This window comes from Octodon degus, unplaced genomic scaffold, assembly GCF_000260255.1.
Source record: "Octodon degus isolate 3935 unplaced genomic scaffold, OctDeg1.0 scaffold00018, whole genome shotgun sequence".
Taxonomy (NCBI): domain Eukaryota; kingdom Metazoa; phylum Chordata; class Mammalia; order Rodentia; family Octodontidae; genus Octodon; species Octodon degus.
The window spans coordinates 23,269,198-23,282,221 of NW_004524594.1; positions in this window are offsets into that span (position 1 = coordinate 23,269,198).

Below are 13,024 nucleotides of genomic sequence, written 5' to 3' on the forward strand. Positions count from 1 at the left end.
GGAGGCTGAGGCAGGAGAACTGCCAGTTAAGAGCCCAGCCTGGTAATTTAGAAACCTACTGAGATTTTGTCTCCAAACAAAACATAGGCTAAGGATATAAGGAACAGTGAAAGTCCTGGGTTCAATCTACAGTAGCATTAAAAACAAACCGAATAGGGGCTGGTGAGATGGCTCAGTGGTCTAAGGCACCTACTTAGAACAAGCTAAGCTAAGCAAAAGCACAGACCACAGTTCAATCCCCAGCACCACATGCCAGCCAGCCCCGCCCCCTGGTGGACTGAACTGGCCACACACACACTAAAAATAAGTAAATAAATAAAAGTTAAAAAAAAACAAACCGTATGCCAATGAAGAGATGCATAGTATAGGAAAAAAAAAAAAAGGACCTGCCAGACTTCAAGGTTATAATAGCTAAATAAAAAATTCACTGGAAAGGTTCAACATGTGTGATCTGGCTGAAGAATCAATGAATTTGAAGAGAGACCAACAGGGATCATATTAATCTGAACAGCAGAGAGAAAAAAATGGAATTAGGAACAATGCATAGACCTTTAGAGAGATACAGGCTTTCTCTTTGGCTTGCCAATGGCAGTAACAAAGGAAGGTCCCTAGAGAGATGGAAAAATATTGAAAGAAATAAGAACATACAAACTGAAAATGAGAAAAGCCCATGACAAGGTACTCAATATTTAATATTTAATATCACTAGGAAATTACAAACTAAAGCAATAATAAGATGTCATTTCCTGGCCGGCGAGATAGCAAGCTTAGGCAGGCACAGGGGACCATGGTTTGATCCCTGGCACCACATGCTGTGCCAGTCCTGTCCTTAGGAGAGGCTGAGCAGGCCAAAAAAAAAAAAAGATGTCCTTTCCCTAGCAGCAAAGCACCTGTCTGGCAAGCACAAGATCTTGAGTTCAATTGTTGGTACCAAAAAAAAAAAAGAAAGAAAGAAAAAAAAAAAAGATGTCATTTCCTGTCTACTAGAATGGTCCAAATCCAACAATGCTAGTAGCAAAGCGTGAAGAGCCCCCAGTACTGACCCGGCCTACAGAACTGAAAACAGGTGTCTAGCTGGCCCCCAGCACCACCAGCTCAGCCAGACCCAGTCATGGTCAAGATGATTCCCACTGTGCACAACTATGGGAAGCAGTGGCTCTCCCACTTCTACCTGTCCCACAGTAGAGACCCAGAAGCAATCACTGGGAAGACTTTCCATCTGGTATCAAGAGAGGTGAGAATCTTTATAATTTCCTAGAAGGAGAGTTATGGTCCTCAATATATATACTGAGACAAGGTCTTGCTATTTAGTGCAGGCTGGTCTTGAACTTACCTGTGTATCACAGGCCTCAAACAAACTCTTGGCTATCCTCCTGCCTCAGCCTCCTGAGTGCTGGGATTATAGGCTTAAGCCACCCACAGCTGGTTAGGAGGAGGATTATGAATTGGAGGATCTGACAATAAGATGATTTATAGAGATGATGTAACACTGTATTTTGTCTTCTGTATAGATTCCTCAGAAAGTGAACTTGGCATTTTAGATCTAATTCAAGTGTCATGAATACATGAGACAAATGTTTTGAAAGTCTCTGTGCACTGGATTTAATTTTCCATGTAGACAAGGTTACAACATCCTTGTGGAAATGGTGATGGTGAAATGGTACTGGGAACCAACATGAACAAAACTTGCACAAATTGATGCACAAAATAAACTAGAGAACTAGGCATGATACCACATGCCTGTAATCCCAGCACTCCAGAGGCTAAGGCAGGAGGATTGTTGCAAGTCAAGACCACCCTGAACTGCATAGCAAGACTGTCTCAAAATAACAAATAGAGGGCCAGGTGAGATAGCTCAGCAGACTAAGCACTTACTGAGGCAAGCAAAGGGATGGGATTTGACCCCCAGTACCACATACTGTGCCAGCCCCGCCCCCAGGCACACTGAACCTGCAACCAGCACTGGGGAGGCTGAAAATAGGAGGATCACTATGAGTCTGAGCTGCATAATGAGACTCTGTATCAAATACATTAGAAAGCAAGAAAGGGGCTGGGGAGATGGCTCAGTGGAATAAGTGCTTCCCTGGCAAGTGCAAGGGCCTGAGTTCAATCCCCAGTTCTGCAAAAAAAAAAAAAGCAAAAGAAACTTTATTCCTTTCTGTATTTGGTACAGGGTCTCACTATACAACTAGGATTTGCAGATCCTCATTTTCAGCCTCCCTAGTGCTGGGATTACAGGCGTGTGCCACCATGCCCAGTCTCAGTAGCCCAATCAGCACTCCCCGGGCAGGGCAGCTCAGTTTGGGCATCTGGTGCCGGGGATCAAACCCCCATCCCTGCACTTGCCTAAGTAGGCGCTTAGTCCTCTGAGCTATCTCACCAGCCCTTGATCTCTACTTTAGCAACATTTTGTTTTGTTTTAACATAGTTTTAAACCATTCAAAAGGGTACAATGGGGCTGGAAAGATGGCTCAGTGGTCTAAAGCACCTACTTGGAACAAGCTTGGCAAAGCACAGGGACCGCGGTTCAATCCCCCAGCACCACATGGCAGCCAGCCCCGCCCTCTGGTGGGCTGAGCTAGCCGCACGCACACATACTAAATAAATGTAAAAAATAAATAAATAAATAAATAAATAAACAAAAGGGTACAATGTGTGATTGTCCCTTTACCACTCTTCTCTTTTGCCTGTAGAGGTCGCTATTAACACTTTTATGTCTTGAGAGGGTCTCGCTATGCAGTTCAGGCTGGTCTTGAACTCACTTGATAGCCTGCGCTGTTGTCAAACTCAGTGCTCCTCCGGCCTCAGGCTCCAGATTCTGGTATTCCAGGCATGTACTACCACAGCTGGCTGAATTGAGTCATCTTTACAATACTCACTAATCTATTAATGTTTTCTATTGCATCGTGGGTCAATTTTCTTTTCTTTCTTTCTTTTTTTTCTTTTCTTTTTTTTTTTTTTTTGGTGGAACCAGGGATTGAACTCAGGCCCTTGCGCTTGCCAGGCAAGCACTTATTCTACTGAGTTATCTCCCCGGTCCCTCAATTTTCATTTTTTAAGAAGGAAAGGTTTATTTAGCTCATAGTTTGTAGAGGTTTCAATCCATAATCAGCTGGCTCTAAGGCAGCGTGGCTTCACAGAGGACAGCAATTCATGGCAGGCAGAAGACAGAAAAAAAAAAGCAATGAGACATAGAGACTATTCCTTTTATACAGGCATGAACATGTGTGTGCTGTGAACACATGTGTGCCATAAACACATATGCACAGAGATTTTTCTTTGCATAGATGACTTCAGGCTCAATATATTGCTCTGGAACTGACTGTTTTTAGCATAATAAGACAACTTCCACATACACTGGGACATATTAATATATCTCATTCTTCTTAAAGTCATATGCCTGACCATGAAGAGAGAAAAATAAAGATGCACTTATATACTCAGCACTCATCTTAGGAAATAAAACCTAAATCAAGGGGCCGGGGAGATGGCTCAGTGAAATAAGTGCTTCCCTGGCAAGCGCAAGGGCCTGAGTTCAATCCCCAGTTCCACCAAAAAAAAAAAGAAAAAAGAAAAACCTAAATCAAGCTGAATCCCTCAGGATAGCTCTCTGACCACCTCCTCATGCCCCTAACCCATTCTATATTCATGCCTGTTCATACTTTTACTGGAGTATCTGTTCCTGTATACAGAATTGAGCAAGTTATCACCATGTTCTACATATTTATCCACAACTTTTTAAAATTTTATTTAGTACAGGGTCTACAGGATCTCATTACATAAATGGACTCACAGTGAGTCCCCTGTGTTCAGCCTCCCAAGCACTGGGATTACAGGTGGGCAACACCATGCCCAGTCTCAATCACCATCTCAGCGTGCCCCAGTGCAGGGCTGGCACAGCAAGCCGGGAATTGAACCCCTGGCCCCTGCATCTGCCTAAGCAGGCTCTTTAATCCGCTGAGCTATCTGTCTGGCGCTAGCCACAACTTTTTTGGGGTTAGCATTTCATTTTTGAGATTTCTCCATATTGAATCTCTTTGTTCACGATTCCACTGCAACTGGGTGTGGTGGTGCGCACTTCTAATCCCAGCATTTGGGAGGCTGAGGCAGGAGGATCATTGTGAATTGAGGCCAGCATGGGCTATAAAGTGAGCTCAAGGCCTGCCTAAACTGCATAGCGAGACCCTATCTCAAGAAGAAAAAAAAAATTCCATTGCGCATTCACATCATGACTTATTGGTGCCTTCTAACAGTGCACGGTAGGCACCCCTCACTTCCCTCTACTTAGCAACAGTATTGCAGGAAATCCTCAGTATGTGTCCTTCCCTGTACCGGGAGATCTATGAGAGTGTCTGTTAAGCTGAAGCCCGTGCACACATTCAGCTTGAATTCAATATGCCCAGAACATTTTCTTCTACTTTACTTTCGTGGGAACTGTTTTACTTCACATTTTTGAAATCTGTGTGGTTTGTTTTGCTTTTTGGTTTTTTTTTTTTTTGAACCAACCTTGAACTCACAGCAACTCTCCTGTCTCAGCCTTCTGAGAGGTTTACAAGCATGTGCCACATGTCTGGCTTCAGCTTTTGAACACTGCATCTTGTTAGGATGTTGAGAATGTTTTGCTTCCTAAGCCTGGGGGTGCAGGCATGCAAGAGGTCCTGGGTTCCATCCCAGATCTGCAAGATAAAACTACTTTTGTAATGTTTTGAGAACATGATGAATGAAAACTCATTTTTTTTTTTTTTTTGGAAAACTCATTTTTTTCTTTTTTGAATTTTCTTTCCCCTAATCACTGAAGTTTTATTTATTTATTTATTTTTATATGTACTTTGTACAGGGTATTATGGGTTCTCAATACAGAAACCAGATCAAAATCCAATTATTAAATTTTATGAGCCTTTATTACCGGGCCCGGGACCACTTGACCATACTCACACAGAAGCGGACAAACAGCGAGAGAGCCTTAGAAGTACAGAGGTCTTAAAGGTAAAAACTGCATCCTGTTTGGCAAACAAATTTGTCATTTAACATAGAACAGTACCTTTAGGGACAGTATGACAATTACTCAGCATACATTCTTTCTGGGACCTTGGGCACAGCCTCCCAGCTTTGTTGCCCCCTTTAGTTTTCCCTCTGGTGGCATTTTAAACATAAAAGAATGCAAACCTAGCATTGTCTAATTCTTGTTTAAGGTATACAATGGTCTTGATTACCACAGCAACGCTTTTATTTTTACATTTAGTGTGTGTGTGTGTGTGTGTGTGTGTGTGTGTGTGTGTGGCCAGCTCCGCCCACCAGGGGGCGGGGCTGGCTGGCATGTGGTGCTGGGGGATGGAACCGCAGTCCCTGTGCTTTGCTAATCTTGTTCTAAGTAGGTGCTTTAGACCACTGAGCCATCTCTCCAGCCCCAGTAATGCTTTTTAGTTGGTTTTGCAGTTAGAAACATTTTGACCTTTACTTTGATTTATTTTGTAAGCCTATTCTGCTCTCACTCTATTGATTTATCGACGGTACACTGAGCCTCCTTGCGGTCTTATAAGGAAGCAGGGTCACAGAAAGTTGAGCAAAGTAATTTTTTACATTTAGTTTTACATTGACTCATTACATTAGTTTCACATTAACCCTTTACACAGGGTCCATAGGGTCTCACTATGTAGACTGGACTCACAGTGATTCAGTCTTCAGCCTCCTGAGTGCTGGGATTACAGGCGCATGCCACCACAACCAGTCAGTGTCAATCTCCATCTCAGAGCACCCTGGGGGCAGGGCCAGCGTGGCAAACCAGGGCTTGAACCCCGTGTTGCAGGCAGCCAAATTAGATAAAAATATTATAGGCAGTCAGACAGGGCCAGGCCCTTAAAGGGGATAACACAGAAGATACCTTACAACTGTGACAGGGACAGATGCTCCTGCTATGAGCCAAACCTAAAGACCAAAGATCAAACAAATGCTAACCTCCCTAAAGATTAGCATCTCAGATTGATCTTCACCCTGAGAAAGCCAAAAACAATCATTATCTGATGGCTACCAGATAAAGTCCTGTTCTACATTCATGCCTGCTTCTTATGTGACCTGCTTCCCCATTTGGTCCTGGGTGTAATCAACTTTACCTGAGCAATGGTGCTTGTAATCCCATTGGTTGACCATAGTTTTGTCCCACCCACATCCACCTCAGGGAGTTCCCATTTTCTCCACCTTAGCCTCACATGGTTTTACACTATAAAAGTCCCTGGAAGAGACAGCTTCCCAGGGACAACCTGCTCGAGCCCACCTCCTATCCCTCTCTCAGACTGGAGCTTTCTTTCCCTCAATAAATATATTCTGCTCATAACCTCTGTTTGTTCCTAAAATTCATTCTTTTATTTTAGAAAACACAAACTCGTCCATGTCAGGTCGAGATCATTTTTCCCCTATATCATTTGGATGTTCCCTGTGTCATTTGGAGGTCACCCACCAGAGATCAGTTTTTCTCCCTGTATCACCTTGGCCCCTGCATCTGCAGGCACTTCAGCTGAGCTATCCAGTTGGCCCTTGAAGTTTTAAACATCTGTTCAAGTTATTTGAGCCCTGTTTTGTTTTTTGACACAGGGTCTCATTATGTAGCCCAGGAAGACCTTGATTTCACTTTGTAACCCAAGCTAGCCACCAGCTCATGGCAACCTTCCTGACTCAGCTTCTTGAATACTGATATTACAGGTGTGTGTCACCATGCCTGGCCTCAGTTGTCTTTTTTGACTGGTTTACTTCATTCAGCATACTGTCCTTGGGTCCAGCAGCATTAGAACATGTCAGTGTCCCTCCTTCCTGAGGCTGAATAGTATTGGGATAGTATTTACTATGTAAACTCTGTAGCTTACTTTATCACCTTACCTGCCAGTGTGTCTTTGATATAGTTTGAATCTTAAATACCCCATATGCTCAAGGTCTGCTTGCCAGTCTGTGGTGGTACTGGGAGGTGGCTGAATCTTCAAGAAGGGAAGTCACTGGGAGTGGGCCTTGAGGGCATCTTGGCATCTCAGCCCTCAACTCCTTTTTTGGTGGTACCAGGGATCAAACTCGGGACCTTGCACTTGCCAGGCAAGCACTTATTCCACTGAGCTATCTCCCTCGCCCCCTGCCGCCCCCATTTCCCAGCAGCCAAGAGCTGAAGCATCTCCCCCACCAAGCGTTCTGGCCGTGATGTCCTGCCTGGCCACACACCCAAATGCCAAATGACCAAGTGGCTATGGACTGGAATCCTTAAAATCATGAGTCAGGGACCAGGAAGATGGCTCAGTAGAATAAGCGCTTCCCTGGCAAGCACAAGGGCCTGAGTTCAATCCCGAGTTCCACAAAAAAAAAAAAACTAAAACAGAAAATTGTGATGGAAAGCTGATAGTCATTTTACAGAAATCCCTCCCTACCTCATGATCATTCACATATTCCCGTATATTCTTTTTGTTTTTATTATTTTTTAATAGTTTATTTATTTGGTACAGGGTCTTCCTATGTAGCTCAGACTTGAAGTGATCCTCTTATTTCAGCTTCTCCAGGGCTGGAATTACAAGCATGTGCCACCATGCCCAGTTTCAGTGGCTGGCACAGCATGCAGTACAGGGGCTCCAATGCTGGTGCCTGCACTTGCCAGGCAGGTGCTTAGACTGCCAAGCTATCTCCCCTGCCCTGTTTCGTTTTTATTGTGCTCTCCTATATTTTCTTCGGGGGCTTTAGATTTTTCTTTTTTTGCTTTTCTGTATTTAAGACAATCATTTTTTTATTTTTATTTATTTATTTTGCGTGTGTGTGGCCAGTTCAGCCCACCAGAGGGCGGGGCTGGCTGGCATGTGGTGCTGGGGAATTGAACCGCGGTCCCTGTGCTTTGCTTAGCTTGTTCTTAATAGGTGCTTTAGACCACTGAGCCATCTCACCAGCCCCGACAATCATTTTTTTAAACCACAGCAAATATATACAATTATTATTTGTCAGTTATTCTGCAATAAAGCTGGAAAGAGGTGGGCATGGTGCTGTATACTTGTAATCCCAGAATTCAGGAGGCTGAGGCAGGAGGATCATTGAGAGTTTTGGACCAGGCTGGCTACAAAGTAAGTTCAAGGCCTGAAATGCATGGTAAAATCCTGTCTCAGAAGGGGAAAAACTCAAAGGGGGCGGAGGGAGCTGCAAAGAAAAGAAATGGAGTCTGTGCATTAAAACTATGGGATAGGAGGGGCCGGGGAGATGGATCAGTAGAACAAGTGCTTCCCTGGCAAGCGCAAGGGTGAGTTCAATCCTCGGTTCGGGGGGGGAGGGGGGAAGAGATGGTGATGGCCTCTAAGATAGTAACCAAAACTGGAAAAGAGAAATGGGTTTGAAAATGAGAACTAGAAAGTAAATTATCTCTTGTAGAGCTGATTTTTATGTATGAGGTAAGGCAGGATATTCCAGTTATTTTCCATATGGACAACCAATTGTCCCATACCATTTATTGCAAATGCACCAACAAATGCATGTTTCTTTTTTTCTTGTATTTAGGACGGGGTCTACAGTGTCTTACTACATAGATCGGACTTGTAGGGGTTCTGTTTTCAGCCTCCCAAACTCTGGGATTACAGGTGTCCACCACCATGCCGTCTCTCAGCAAGCCCCAGAGGTGGGGCCAGCATGGCATGCTGGGGATCAAACCCCAGTCCCTGCTCCTGCATAAGCAGGCACTTTAGTCTGAGCTAACTGGTTGGCCCTACACATAGATATAAATATAAGAAACAGGGCCAGCCTGATAGCTCAGCGGGCTAAAAGCACATGCTTAGGTAGAGCCAGAGGTCAGGGTTCGATCCCAGGTATGCAGTTGCTGGCCCCAGCCCTACCCCCGGGGCCCACTGAGATGGTGATTGAGACTGGGCATTGTCCCGCACACCTGTAATCCCAGTGTAATCCCAGTGCTTGGGAGGCTAAAAAAACAGAGAATTACTGTGAGTTCTATCTACAGAGTGAGACCATGTACTAAACACATTAAAAATGAATACATAGGGCTGGTGAGATGGCTCAGTGGTCTAAAGCACCTACTTAGAACAAGTTTAGCAAAGCACAGGGACCGCGGTTCAATCCCCCAGCACCACATGCCAGCCAGCACCGCCCCCTGGTGGGCTGAGCTGGCCACACACACACACACACACACACACACACACACATTTTTAAAAATAAAGAAAAAATGAATAAATAAATAAATCTGTGTGTTTCTTCTTTTTATTCTTTGTATCGTTTGTGCCTTAACTTTAGAAGACATGCTGGGGTTTTTTTTTGGGAGGGGGGTAACCAGGAATCAATCTCAAGACCTTGCACTTGCTGTGTAGGTAGTTATGCTGCTGAGCTATCTTCCTGGCTCTAAAATAAATTCTTAAATTCCAGGAAAAGCTTTTTTGGTTCAATCAGGAGTGATGATATATGCCTGTAACTCTAGCACTTGAGAGACTGTAGCAAGAGGATTGCAAATTCAAGGCTCACTTAGGCTATACACCAAGACACTGTCACAATAAACAAAAGCAGGGGCTGGGGAGGTAGCTCAGTGGAATAAGTGCTTAACTGGCAAACACAAGGTCCTGAGTTTGATCCTTGGTAACACCAAAAACAAAAACAAAACAACAATTTTTTGGTTCATATTGAAGTTTTAGATCTATGTATGGGCTAAGATTTGTGCAATACTGACTTTGCAGACATGGTGGCACATGCTTAATCCCAGCAGTTAAGAGGTTGGGGCAGGAGGATCACTGTGTTTGAGGCCAGCCTTAAACTACATAGTAAGTTCAAGGTCAGCCTGAACTACAAAGTGAGATCCTGTCTCTAACCCACCACAAATACTGAGCTTGTCCTTTGGACCTGACAAAATCTTGTGTTGTTTCTCTGTAAAGAAGAGGAATGTAGTTAATGGACTGAGTCATCTTTATTTTTTGTTTTGTGTTTTGAGACAGAGTCTCACTATGTAGTTGAGGATGGCCTTGATTTCACAGTGATCATCCTGCCTCAGCCTCCCAAGTGTTGGGATAACAGGTATGTGCCACCACGCCTGGCTGAATTGAGTCATTTCTACAATACTCACCTATTAATGTGATGCAATTTCTGTTGCATCTTGGGTCAATTTTCATACATCTTTTCCTTTTTTTTTTTGGCCAACAGCTTCGCTTTTTGTTTGTTTGGGTTTTTTTTTTGCGGAACCGGGGATTGAACTCAGGCCCTTGCGCTTGCCAGGGAAGCGCTTATTCCACTGAGCCATCTCCCCAGCCCCAACAGCTTCGCTTTTAATGAGGAAAAGTACTGCCTAGAAGGGCAGTCACTTGCTAAAGATCCTAGAGCACAGACCAAATCCACAGGCTGTCTGGCCACAAGCCGGAAGCTCTGACCAAAACTGCGTGGCAACAGAGAGCAGGCAACGCCAGCCCACGCAAGGACAACTTCTCTGTCAGAGGCAGTTCGACGTCACTGCAGGGCCAGGAGGAAGTGGAAGGCTCCATCGCTGAGCGCAAAGCCAGGTCCCAGGTCTGTCTGGAAGCCAGCTGGCCTTGTGCTTCAGCCCATGCGGGGGGCTATTTGGGGCCCACATAGGACATGGCCTTGCCTGTCTTATTCAGGGTCGCCAGCAGGGTGTCCACGCTGTGCTCAGAGTCCACGCAGACCTTCTTGCTGGGCAGAGCAACGCTGAACTGAACTCCTCACAGCTTGTTGAGGACATGGGACACCGCCTCCGCACAGCCTTTGCAAGTCATGTCCACAGAGAACTCGTGCCTCGGCTTGACCGCGACGACAGCTGGGACACGGCAGGAGCGCCGGCAGCAGTGGCAACGCTTCTCAGCTGGGCAGGAACATCTTTTCTTTTCTTTTTTTGTGGAACCGGGGATTGAACTCAGGCTCTTGCGCTCACCAGGGAAGCGTATTCCATTGAGCCATCTCCCCAGCCCCCATCTGTTATTTTCTAAGAAATTCTTTGTTTCACCTAAATTTTCAAATTTACTACCATAAAATTATAGCTAACAAGTGATCCAGAGGAGACGGTGCATGTCTGTAGTGCCAGCTACTTGGGAGGCTGAAGCAGGACTGCTTGAGCCCAGGTATTGCAGGCCAGCCTGGCAACACAGCAGTTTGAAACCACACCAAAGCAACCAAACAAATTCATGTTTATTTTTTTATTATAAATCAAAAAAATTATCTAAAAACTATTAACAAAATCTTGAACGTGTCCATTGAGGATTTAAATTTTTTTAAATTTATATATTTAGTATAGGTCTACAGGGTCTCACTACATAGATCAGACTCATAGTGATTCTCCTGTTTTCAGCCACCCAAATGTTGGGATTACAGGTGCACGCCACCACACCCAGTCTCAAGCGCCCTACTCTTGGTACCAAACTCTATCTCAGTTACTCTTCTCTTGTTGCTGGGACAAATATCTGACACCCAAATGAATGAAGGAAAGGTTTATTTAGCTCGCATTCAATGGAGGTTTCAGTCTATACTCAGTGGGCTCCAAGGCAGAGAGGAACATGGCAGAGAACAAAGTTTCATGGTGTCCGCAAAAATCAACAGCCAGGGCTGGTGAGATGGCTCAGTGGTCTAAAGCGCCTACTTAGAACAAGCTAAATTAAGCAAAAGCACAGCAACCGCGGTTCTAATCCCCAGCACCACATGCCAGCCAGCCCCGCCCCCTGGTGGGCTGAGCTGGCCACACACACACACAAAATAAATAAATAAACTTAAAAAAAAAAATCAATAGCTAAAGGGAGGAGGAGCTTGGCAGCTCAGCTCAACTAGCTTCTCTCCCCTCCTTACACTGAAATGCAAATTACCTGCCCCAGTATAGGTGCAGCATCAGCACCCACAATAATCAACCACAAACTCCAGAAGCTGTCCCATGACTGCCTGAGGCTTTGGGAGGACACCTATACACAAACCATAATAATTCGCCTCTGGACCCACCCCCTCTGCACATCCCTTTATGCAAAAGACATTTTAGTCATCTTTAAGAGTTGCTAGGGGGCAGGGGAGATGGCTCAGTAGGATAAGCGCTTGACTGGCAAACGCAAGGATCTGAGTTCAATCCCTGGTTCCAGAAAAAAAAAAAAAAAAAAAAAAGTTGCTATATTTCCAACAGTTTCAGCATTGTTGAAAAGTCGAAGTCCTGTCTCCTCCAAGATCCATGGCAAACTCCTAGCTGTGAGCCCCTGTACATATGATGAAAAGTTAAAAACTTCCAATGCCCCAGAGGCAGGGCCAGCACAACATGCTGGAGATTGAACCCCTGCAGCTGTGCTCTGCCTAAGCAGGCGCTTGAGTGCTCTGAGCTATCTGGCCCACCCTGAGGATTTAAACTGAAATGACTATTTTTGTGTTTTTGAGACAGGGTCTTGCCATGCAGTTCTGGCTGGCCTTGAGCTCACTTTGTAGCCCATGCTGGTCTCAAACTCAAAATGATCCTTCTGCCTCTGCCTCCAGAGTGCTGTGATTACAGGTGTGTACACCATGCCTAGCCTAATGAATCTTAACTAATGTCAGAATTTTTGGTTTTTGTTGCATATATAGAGCTTTTTTTAGTGGTGGTGGGGGCCCCAGCTGAAGAATGGCAGTGAGATGGTAGAGGACATATAGGCTCCATTTTACGCAGGAAACCCATTTTACGCAGAAAACTTTTATTTTTTAAATTTTATTTTATTATTTTATTTTATTTTATTGGCAGAACCAGGGATTGAACTCAGGTCCTTGTGCTTGCCAGGGAAGCGCTTATTCTACTGAGCCATCTCCCCAGCCCCTAGGAAACCCTTTGAAATGCACATAAAACCAAGCCAATGACTATTTATTTATTTTGATGGAACCAAGGATTGAACTCAGGCCCTTGAGCTTGCCAGGCAAGCACTTATTCTACTGAGCCATCTCTCTAGCCCCAAAGGTTAATTTTTCATTTTTTATATTTATTTATTTATTTTACGAAACCGGGGATTAAACTCAGGCCCTTGCACTTGCCATTCTCCTGAGCCATCTCCCTGGCCCTTAGGGACTCTACATA